The sequence below is a fragment of the Ambystoma mexicanum genome, chromosome 4q, assembly GCF_040938575.1.
Source record: "Ambystoma mexicanum isolate Mex_15411 chromosome 4q, UKY_AmexF1_1, whole genome shotgun sequence".
Classification (NCBI taxonomy): domain Eukaryota; kingdom Metazoa; phylum Chordata; class Amphibia; order Caudata; family Ambystomatidae; genus Ambystoma; species Ambystoma mexicanum.
In genome coordinates, this window is record NC_090928.1 from 1,321,633,611 (window position 1) to 1,321,644,232 (window position 10,622).

The window sequence follows — 10,622 nt, forward strand, 5'->3', positions numbered from 1 at the left end:
AGCGCTCCCCATTGAGATGGAGAGGAAGGCTGTTCCTGCTACTGGGCCGGTGGGCAGCCACGGGGTACGGCTGGGCAGCCACGGGGTACGGCTGGGCTGAGGCTGGAATCATGAGACACCGAGGAGGCACCTCGGCCCCTGGAAAAACCAAGGGGGTCTCATGAGACGGCCAGACCCCTGAGCAGATGCAACCAAAAGTGCTACAGAGAAAAACGTCTGCCTCCCTTTAAGGTTGTGCTCGGAAAGTAGTTGGGGCCGAGGAGACTTAAATAAACACAGCTGTGGAGCTGCTGTACTCGGTTAGACCCCCGTGTAGGGGGCCCAGTCCTGTGCGGACGGCAGTGCTCTGCAAGTTCTACACATTACAGTCCAGGGTGACTGGCGAGCCCCTTCCTGCACCTTAACCCTGTGAACAAGGAAGCGAACATAGCAAGCAAGGTCCACTCCCCTTCTCTTTACCTGACCCCCGTCTCTCTCCTTTCTTTACCTCTCTCTGTTTCCACTCCCTCTCTTTCTGTACCTCTCTGTTTCCACTCCCTCTCTTTCTGTACCTCTGTTTCCACTCCCTCTCTTTCTGTACCTCTCTGTTTCCACTCCCTCTCTTTCTGTACCTCTGTTTCCAATCCCTCTCTTTCTGTACCTCTATGTTTCCAATCCCTCTCTTTCTGTACCTCTCTGGTTCCACTCCCTCTCTTTCTTTACCTCTCTGTTTCCACTCCCTCTCTTTCTTTACCTCTCTCTGTTTCCAATCCCTCTCTTTCTGTACCTCTCTGTTTCCAATCCCTCTCTTTCTGTACCTCTCTGGTTCCACTCCCTCTCTTTCTTTACCTCTCTGTTTCCACTCCCTCTCTTTCTGTACCTCTCTGTTTCCAATCCCTCTCTTTCTGTACCTCTCTGTTTCCACTCCCTCTCTTTCTTTACCTCTCTGTTTCCACTCCCTCTCTTTCTGTACCTCTCTGTTTCCACTCCCTCTCTTTCTGTACCTCTCTGGTTCCACTCCCTCTCTTTCTTTACCTCTCTGTTTCCACTCTCTCTCTTTCTGTACCTCTCTGTTTCCACTCCCTCTCTTTCTGTACCTCTCTCTGTTTCCACTCCCTCTCTTTCTTTACCTCTCTGTTTCCACTCCCTCTCTTTCTTTACCTCTCTCTGTTTCCAATCCCTCTCTTTCTGTACCTCTCTGTTTCCAATCCCTCTCTTTCTGTACCTCTCTGTTTCCACTCCCTCTCTTTCTGTACCTCTCTGGTTCCACTCCCTCTCTTTCTTTACCTCTCTGTTTCCACTCCCTCTCTTTCTTTACCTCTCTGTTTCCACTCCCTCTCTTTCTTTACCTCTCTCTGTTTCCAATCCCTCTCTTTCTGTACCTCTCTGTTTCCAATCCCTCTCTTTCTGTACCTCTCTGTTTCCACTCCCTCTCTTTCTGTACCTCTCTGGTTCCACTCCCTCTCTTTCTTTACCTCTCTGTTTCCACTCCCTCTCTTTCTTTACCTCTCTGTTTCCACTCCCTCTCTTTCTGTACCTCTCTGTTTCCAATCCCTCTCTTTCTGTACCTCTCTGGTTCCACTCCCTCTCTTTCTTTACCTCTCTGTTTCCACTCCCTCTCTTTCTTTACCTCTCTGTTTCCACTCCCTCTCTTTCTGTACCTCTCTGTTTCCACTCCCTCTCTTTCTGTACCTCTGTTTCCACTCCCTCTCTTTCTGTACCTCTCTGTTTCCACTCCCTCTCTTTCTGTACCTCTCTGTTTCCACTCCCTCTCTTTCTGTACCTCTCTCTGTTTCCACTCCCTCTCTTTCTGTACCTCTCTGTTTTCACTCCCTCTCTTTCTTTACCTCTCTCTGTTTCCACTCCCTCTCTTTCTGTACCTCTCTGTTTCCACTCCCTCTCTTTCTTTACCTCTCTCTGTTTCCACTCCCTCTCTTTCTGTACCTCTCTGTTTCCACTCCCTCTCTTTCTGTACCTCTGTTTCCAATCCCTCTCTTTCTGTACCTCGCTGTTTCTGTTTCCACTCCCTCTCTTTCTGTACCTCTCTGTTTCCACTCCCTCTCTTTCTGTACCTCTCTGTTTCCAATCCCTCTCTTTCTGTACCTCTCTGTTTCCAATCCCTCTCTTTCTGTACCTCTCTGGTTCCACTCCCTCTCTTTCTGTACCTCTCTGTTTCCAATCCCTCTCTTTCTGTACCTCTCTGTTTCCACTCCCTCTCTTTCTGTACCTCTCTGTTTCCAATCCCTCTCTTTCTGTACCTCTGTTTCCACTCCCTCTCTTTCTGTACCTCTCTGTTTCCACTCCCTCTCTTTCTGTACCTCTCTGTTTCCACTCCCTCTCTTTCTGTACCTCTCTGTTTCCACTCCCTCTCTTTCTGTACCTCTCTGTTTCCACTCCCTCTCTTTCTTTACCTCTCTGTTTCCAATCCCTCTCTTTCTTTACCTCTCTGTTTCCAATCCCTCTCTTTCTGTACCTCTCTGTTTCCACTCCCTCTCTTTCTGTACCTCTCTGGTTCCACTCCCTCTCTTTCTGTACCTCTCTGTTTCCAATCCCTCTCTTTCTTTACCTCTCTCTGTTTACACTCCCTCTCTTTCTTTACCTCTCTGTTTCCACTCCCTCTCTTTCTGTACCTCTCTGTTTCCACTCCCTCTCTTTCTTTACCTCTCTCTGTTTCCACTCCCTCTCTTTCTTTACCTCTCTCTGTTTCCACTCCCTCTCTTTCTGTACCTCTCTGGTTCCACTCCCTCTCTTTCTGTACCTCTCTGTTTCCAATCCCTCTCTTTCTTTACCTCTCTCTGTTTACACTCCCTCTCTTTCTGTACCTCTCTGGTTCCACTCCCTCTCTTTCTTTACCTCTCTGTTTCCACTCCCTCTTTCTGTACCTCTCTGTTTCCACTCCCTCTCTTTCTTTACCTCTCTCTGTTTCCACTCCCTCTCTTTCTTTACCTCTCTCTGTTTACACTCCCTCTCTTTCTTTACCTCTCTGTTTCCACTCCCTCTCTTTCTGTACCTCTCTGTTTCCACTCCCTCTCTTTCTGTACCTCTCTGTTTCCACTCCCTCTCTTTCTGTACCTCTCTGTTTCCACTCCCTCTCTTTCTTTACCTCTCTCTGTTTCCACTCCCTCTCTTTCTTTACCTCTCTGTTTCCAATCCATATCTTTCTTTACCTCTCTGTTTCCAATCCCTCTCTTTCTGTACCTCTCTGTTTCCACTCCCTCTTTCTTTACCTCTCTGTTTCCACTCCCTCTCTTTCTGTACCTCTCTGTTTCCACTCCCTCTCTTTCTTTACCTCTCTCTGTTTCCACTCCCTCTCTTTCTGTACCTCTCTGTTTCCACTCCCTCTCTTTCTGTACCTCTCTGTTTCCAATCCCTCTCTTTCTGTACCTCTCTGTTTCCACTCCCTCTCTTTCTTTACCTCTCTCTGTTTCCACTCCCTCTCTTTCTGTACCTCTCTGTTTCCACTCCCTCTCTTTCTGTACCTCTCTCTGTTTCCACTCCCTCTCTTTCTGTACCTCTCTGTTTCCACTCCCTCTCTTTCTTTACCTCTCTCTGTTTCCACTCCCTCTCTTTCTGTACCTCTCTGTTTCCACTCCCTCTCTTTCTGTACCTCTCTGGTTCCACTCCCTCTCTTTCTGTACCTCTGTTTCCACTCCCTCTCTTTCTTTACCTCTCTCTGTTTCCACTCCCTCTCTTTCTGTACCTCTCTCTGTTTCCACTCCCTCTCTTTCTTTACCTCTCTCTGTTTCCACTCCCTCTCTTTCTGTACCTCTCTCTGTTTCCACTCCCTCTCTTTCTGTACCTCTCTGGTTCCACTCCCTCTCTTTCTGTACCTCTCTGTTTCCAATCCCTCTCTTTCTTTACCTCTCTCTGTTTACACTCCCTCTCTTTCTTTACCTCTCTGTTTCCACTCCCTCTCTTTCTGTACCTCTCTGTTTCCACTCCCTCTCTTTCTTTACCTCTCTCTGTTTCCACTCCCTCTCTTTCTTTACCTCTCTCTGTTTCCACTCCCTCTCTTTCTGTACCTCTCTGGTTCCACTCCCTCTCTTTCTGTACCTCTCTGTTTCCAATCCCTCTCTTTCTTTACCTCTCTCTGTTTACACTCCCTCTCTTTCTGTACCTCTCTGGTTCCACTCCCTCTCTTTCTTTACCTCTCTGTTTCCACTCCCTCTTTCTGTACCTCTCTGTTTCCACTCCCTCTCTTTCTTTACCTCTCTCTGTTTCCACTCCCTCTCTTTCTTTACCTCTCTCTGTTTACACTCCCTCTCTTTCTTTACCTCTCTGTTTCCACTCCCTCTCTTTCTGTACCTCTCTGTTTCCACTCCCTCTCTTTCTGTACCTCTCTGTTTCCACTCCCTCTCTTTCTGTACCTCTCTGTTTCCACTCCCTCTCTTTCTTTACCTCTCTCTGTTTCCACTCCCTCTCTTTCTTTACCTCTCTGTTTCCAATCCATATCTTTCTTTACCTCTCTGTTTCCAATCCCTCTCTTTCTGTACCTCTCTGTTTCCACTCCCTCTTTCTTTACCTCTCTGTTTCCACTCCCTCTCTTTCTGTACCTCTCTGTTTCCACTCCCTCTCTTTCTTTACCTCTCTCTGTTTCCACTCCCTCTCTTTCTGTACCTCTCTGTTTCCACTCCCTCTCTTTCTGTACCTCTCTGTTTCCAATCCCTCTCTTTCTGTACCTCTCTGTTTCCACTCCCTCTCTTTCTTTACCTCTCTCTGTTTCCACTCCCTCTCTTTCTGTACCTCTCTGTTTCCACTCCCTCTCTTTCTGTACCTCTCTCTGTTTCCACTCCCTCTCTTTCTGTACCTCTCTGTTTCCACTCCCTCTCTTTCTTTACCTCTCTCTGTTTCCACTCCCTCTCTTTCTGTACCTCTCTGTTTCCACTCCCTCTCTTTCTGTACCTCTCTGGTTCCACTCCCTCTCTTTCTGTACCTCTGTTTCCACTCCCTCTCTTTCTTTACCTCTCTCTGTTTCCACTCCCTCTCTTTCTGTACCTCTGTTTCCACTCCCTCTCTTTCTGTACCTCTCAGTTTCCACTCCCTCTCTTTCTGTACCTCTCCGTTTCCAATCCCTCTCTTTCTGTACCTCTCTGTTTCCACTCCCTCTCTTTCTGTACCTCTCTGTTTCCACTCCCTCTCTTTCTGTACCTCTCTGTTTCCACTCCCTCTCTTTCTGTACCTCTCTGTTTCCACTCCCTCTCTTTCTTTACCTCTCTCTGTTTCCACTCCCTCTCTTTCTGTACCTCTCTGTTTCCACTCCCTCTCTTTCTTTACCTCTCTCTGTTTCCACTCCCTCTCTTTCTGTACCTCTCTCTGTTTCCACTCCCTCTCTTTCTTTACCTCTCTCTGTTTCCACTCCCTCTCTTTCTGTACCTCTCTGTTTCCACTCCCTCTCTTTCTGTACCTCTCTGTTTCCACTCCCTCTCTTTCTGTACCTCTCTGTTTCCACTCCCTCTCTTTCTGTACCTCTCTGTTTCCACTCCCTCTCTTTCTGTACCTCTCTGTTTCCACTCCCTCTCTTTCTTTACCTCTCTCTGTTTCCACTCCCTCTCTTTCTGTACCTCTCTGTTTCCACTCCCTCTCTTTCTGTACCTCTCTGTTTCCACTCCCTCTCTTTCTTTACCTCTCTCTGTTTCCACTCCCTCTCTTTCTTTACCTCTCTCTGTTTCCACTCCCTCTCTTTCTGTACCTCTCTGTTTCCACTCCCTCTCTTTCTGTACCTCTCTGTTTCCACTCCCTCTCTTTCTTTACCTCTATGTTTCCACTCCCTCTCTTTCTTTACCTCTCTGTTTCCACTCCTTCTCTTTCTTTACCTCTCTGTTTCCACTCCCTCTCTTTCTTTACCTCTCTCTGTTTCCACTCCCTCTCTTTCTGTACCTCTCTGTTTCCACTCCCTCTCTTTCTTTACCTCTCTGTTTCCACTCCCTCTCTTTCTTTACCTCTCTGTTTCCACTCCCTCTCTTTCTGTACCTCTCTGTTTCCACTCCCTCTCTTTCTTTACCTCTCTCTGTTTCCACTCCCTCTCTTTCTTTACCTCTCTCTGTTTCCACTCCCTCTCTTTCTGTACCTCTCTGTTTCCACTCCCTCTCTTTCTTTACCTCTCTCTGTTTCCACTCCCTCTCTTTCTGTACCTCTCTGTTTCCACTCCCTCTCTTTCTGTACCTCTGTTTCCACTCCCTCTCTTTCTGTACCTCTCTGTTTCCACTCCCTCTCTTTCTTTACCTCTCTGTTTCCACTCCCTCTCTTTCTTTACCTCTCTGTTTCCACTCCCTCTCTTTCTGTACCTCTCTGTTTCCACTCCCTCTCTTTCTGTACCTCTCTGTTTCCAATCCCTCTCTTTCTGTACCTCTCTGTTTCCACTCCCTCTCTTTCTTTACCTCTCTCTGTTCCCACTCCCTCTCTTTCTGTACCTCTCTGTTTCCAATCCCTCTCTTTCTGTACCTCTCTGTTTCCACTCCCTCTCTTTCTTTACCTCTCTGTTTCCACTCCTTCTCTTTCTGTACCTCTCTGTTTCCACTCCCTCTCTTTCTGTACCTCTCTGTTTCCACTCCCTCTCTTTCTTTACCTCTCTGTTTCCACTCCCTCTCTTTCTGTACCTCTCTGTTTCCACTCCCTCTCTTTCTTTACCTCTCTGTTTCCACTCCCTCTCTTTCTTTACCTCTCTGTTTCCACTCCCTCTCTTTCTGTACCTCTCTCTGTTTCCACTCCCTCTCTTTCTGTACCTCTCTGTTTCCACTCCCTCTCTTTCTTTACCTCTCTGTTTCCACTCCCTCTCTTTCTGTACCTCTCTGTTTCCACTCCCTCTCTTTCTTTACCTCTCTGTTTCCACTCCCTCTCTTTCTGTACCTCTCTGTTTCCAATCCCTCTCTTTCTGTACCTCTCTGTTTCCACTCCCTCTCTTTCTTTACCTCTCTGTTTCCACTCCTTCTCTTTCTGTACCTCTCTGTTTCCACTCCCTCTCTTTCTGTACCTCTCTGTTTCCACTCCCTCTCTTTCTGTACCTCTCTGTTTCCACTCCCTCTCTTTCTTTACCTCTCTGTTTCCACTCCCTCTCTTTCTGTACCTCTCTGTTTCCACTCCCTCTCTTTCTGTACCTCTCTGTTTCCACTCCCTCTCTTTCTTTACCTCTCTGTTTCCACTCCCTCTCTTTCTGTACCTCTCTGTTTCCACTCCCTCTCTTTCTGTACCTCTCTCTGTTTCCACTCCCTCTCTTTCTTTACCTCTCTGTTTCCACTCCCTCTCTTTCTGTACCTCTCTCTGTTTCCACTCCCTCTCTTTCTGTACCTCTCTGTTTCCACTCCCTCTCTTTCTTTACCTCTCTGTTTCCACTCCCTCTCTTTCTTTACCTCTCTGTTTCCACTCCCTCTCTTTCTTTACCTCTCTGTTTCCACTCCCTCTCTTTCTGTACCTCTCTCTGTTTCCACTCCCTCTCTTTCTGTACCTCTCTGTTTCCACTCCCTCTCTTTCTGTACCTCTCTGTTTCCACTCCCTCTCTTTCTGTACCTCTCTGTTTCCACTCCCTCTCTTTCTTTACCTCTCTCTGTTTCCACTCCCTCTCTTTCTTTACCTCTCTGTTTCCACTCCCTCTCTTTCTTTACCTCTCTGTTTCCACTCCCTCTCTTTCTTTACCTCTCTGTTCCCACTCCCTCTCTTTCTGTACCTCTCTGTTTCCACTCCCTCTCTTTCTGTACCTCTCTGTTTCCACTCCCTCTCTTTCTTACCTCTCTGTTTCCACTCCTCTCTTTCTGTACCTCTCTGTTTCCACTCCCTCTCTTTCTGTACCTCTCTGTTTCCACTCCCTCTCTTTCTGTACCTCTCTGTTTCCACTCCCTCTCTTTCTTTACCTCTCTGTTTCCACTCCCTCTCTTTCTGTACCTCTCTGTTTCCACTCCCTCTCTTTCTGTACCTCTCTGTTTCCACTCCCTCTCTTTCTGTACCTCTCTGTTTCCACTCCCTCTCTTTCTGTACCTCTCTGTTTCCACTCCCTCTCTTTCTGTACCTCTCTGTTTCCACTCCCTCTCTTTCTGTACCTCTCTGTTTCCACTCCCTCTCTTTCTTTACCTCTCTGTTTCCACTCCCTCTCTTTCTGTACCTCTCTGTTTCCACTCCCTCTCTTTCTTTACCTCTCTGTTTCCACTCCCTCTCTTTCTGTACCTCTCTGTTTCCACTCCCTCTCTTTCTGTACCTCTCTCTGTTTCCACTCCCTCTCTTTCTGTACCTCTCTGTTTCCACTCCCTCTCTTTCTTTACCTCTCTCGTTTCCACTCCCTCTCTTTCTTTACCTCTCTTGTTTCCACTCCCTCTCTTTCTGTACCTCTCTGTTTCCACTCCCTCTCTTTCTTTACCTCTCTGTTTCCACTCCCTCTCTTTCTGTACCTCTCTGTTTCCACTCCCTCTCTTTCTTTACCTCTCTGTTTCCACTCCCTCTCTTTCTGTACCTCTCTGTTTCCACTCCCTCTCTTTCTGTACCTCTCTGTTTCCACTCCCTCTCTTTCTGTACCTCTCTGTTTCCACTCCCTCTCTTTCTGTACCTCTCTGTTTCCACTCCCTCTCTTTCTGTACCTCTCTCTGTTTCCACTCCCTCTCTTTCTGTACCTCTCTGTTTCCACTCCCTCTCTTTCTGTACCTCTCTGTTTCCACTCCCTCTCTTTCTGTACCTCTCTGTTTCCACTCCCTCTCTTTCTTTACCTCTCTGTTTCCACTCCCTCTCTTTCTGTACCTCTCTGTTTCCACTCCCTCTCTTTCTTTACCTCTCTGTTTCCACTCCCTCTCTTTCTTTACCTCTCTGTTTCCACTCCCTCTCTTTCTGTACCTCTCTCTGTTTCCACTCCCTCTCTTTCTGTACCTCTCTGTTTCCACTCCCTCTCTTTCTGTACCTCTCTGTTTCCACTCCCTCTCTTTCTTTACCTCTCTGTTTCCACTCCTCTCTTTCTGTACCTCTCTGTTTCCACTCCCTCTCTTTCTTTACCTCTCTGTTTCCACTCCCTCTCTTTCTTTACCTCTCTGTTTCCACTCCCTCTCTTTCTGTACCTCTCTGTTTCCACTCCCTCTCTTTCTGTACCTCTCTGTTTCCACTCCCTCTCTTTCTGTACCTCTCTGTTTCCACTCCCTCTCTTTCTTTACCTCTCTGTTTCCACTCCCTCTCTTTCTGTACCTCTCTGTTTCCACTCCCTCTCTTTCTTTACCTCTCTCTGTTTCCACTCCCTCTCTTTCTGTACCTCTCTGTTTCCACTCCCTCTCTTTCTTTACCTCTCTGTTTCCACTCCCTCTCTTTCTTTACCTCTCTGTTTCCACTCCCTCTCTTTCTGTACCTCTCTGTTTCCACTCCCTCTCTTTCTGTACCTCTCTGTTTCCACTCCCTCTCTTTCTGTACCTCTCTGTTTCCACTCCCTCTCTTTCTTTACCTCTCTCTGTTTCCACTCCCTCTCTTTCTGTACCTCTCTGTTTCCACTCCCTCTCTTTCTGTACCTCTCTGTTTCCACTCCCTCTCTTTCTTTACCTCTCTGTTTCCACTCCCTCTCTTTCTGTACCTCTCTGTTTCCACTCCCTCTCTTTCTGTACCTCTCTGTTTCCACTCCCTCTCTTTCTGTACCTCTCTGTTTCCACTCCCTCTCTTTCTTTACCTCTCTGTTTCCACTCCCTCTCTTTCTGTACCTCTCTCTGTTTCCACTCCCTCTCTTTCTGTACCTCTCTGTTTCCACTCCCTCTCTTTCTGTACCTCTCTGTTTCCACTCCCTCTCTTTCTTTACCTCTCTGTTTCCACTCCCTCTCTTTCTTTACCTCTCTGTTTCCACTCCCTCTCTTTCTGTACCTCTCTGTTTCCACTCCCTCTCTTTCTGTACCTCTCTCTGTTTCCACTCCCTCTCTTTCTTTACCTCTCTGTTTCCACTCCCTCTCTTTCTGTACCTCTCTGTTTCCACTCCCTCTCTTTCTTTACCTCTCTCTGTTTCCACTCCCTCTCTTTCTGTACCTCTCTGTTTCCACTCCCTCTCTTTCTGTACCTCTCTGTTTCCACTCCCTCTCTTTCTTTACCTCTCTGTTTCCACTCCCTCTCTTTCTGTACCTCTCTGTTTCCACTCCCTCTCTTTCTGTACCTCTCTGTTTCCACTCCCTCTCTTTCTGTACCTCTCTCTGTTTCCACTCCCTCTCTTTCTGTACCTCTCTGTTTCCACTCCCTCTCTTTCTGTACCTCTCTGTTTCCACTCCCTCTCTTTCTGTACCTCTCTCTGTTTCCACTCCCTCTCTTTCTGTACCTCTCTGTTTCCACTCCCTCTCTTTCTGTACCTCTCTGTTCCACTCCCTCTCTTTCTTTACCTCTCTGTTTCCACTCCCTCTCTTTCTGTACCTCTCTGTTTCCACTCCCTCTCTTTCTGTACCTCTCTGTTTCCACTCCCTCTCTTTCTGTACCTCTCTGTTTCCACTCCCTCTCTTTCTGTACCTCTCTGTTTCCACTCCCTCTCTTTCTTTACCTCTCTGTTTCCACTCCCTCTCTTTCTGTACCTCTCTGTTTCCACTCCCTCTCTTTCTGTACCTCTCTGTTTCCACTCCCTCTCTTTCTTTACCTCTCTGTTTCCACTCCCTCTCTTTCTGTACCTCTCTGTTTCCACTCCCTCTCTTTCTGTACCTCTCTGTTTCCACTCCCTC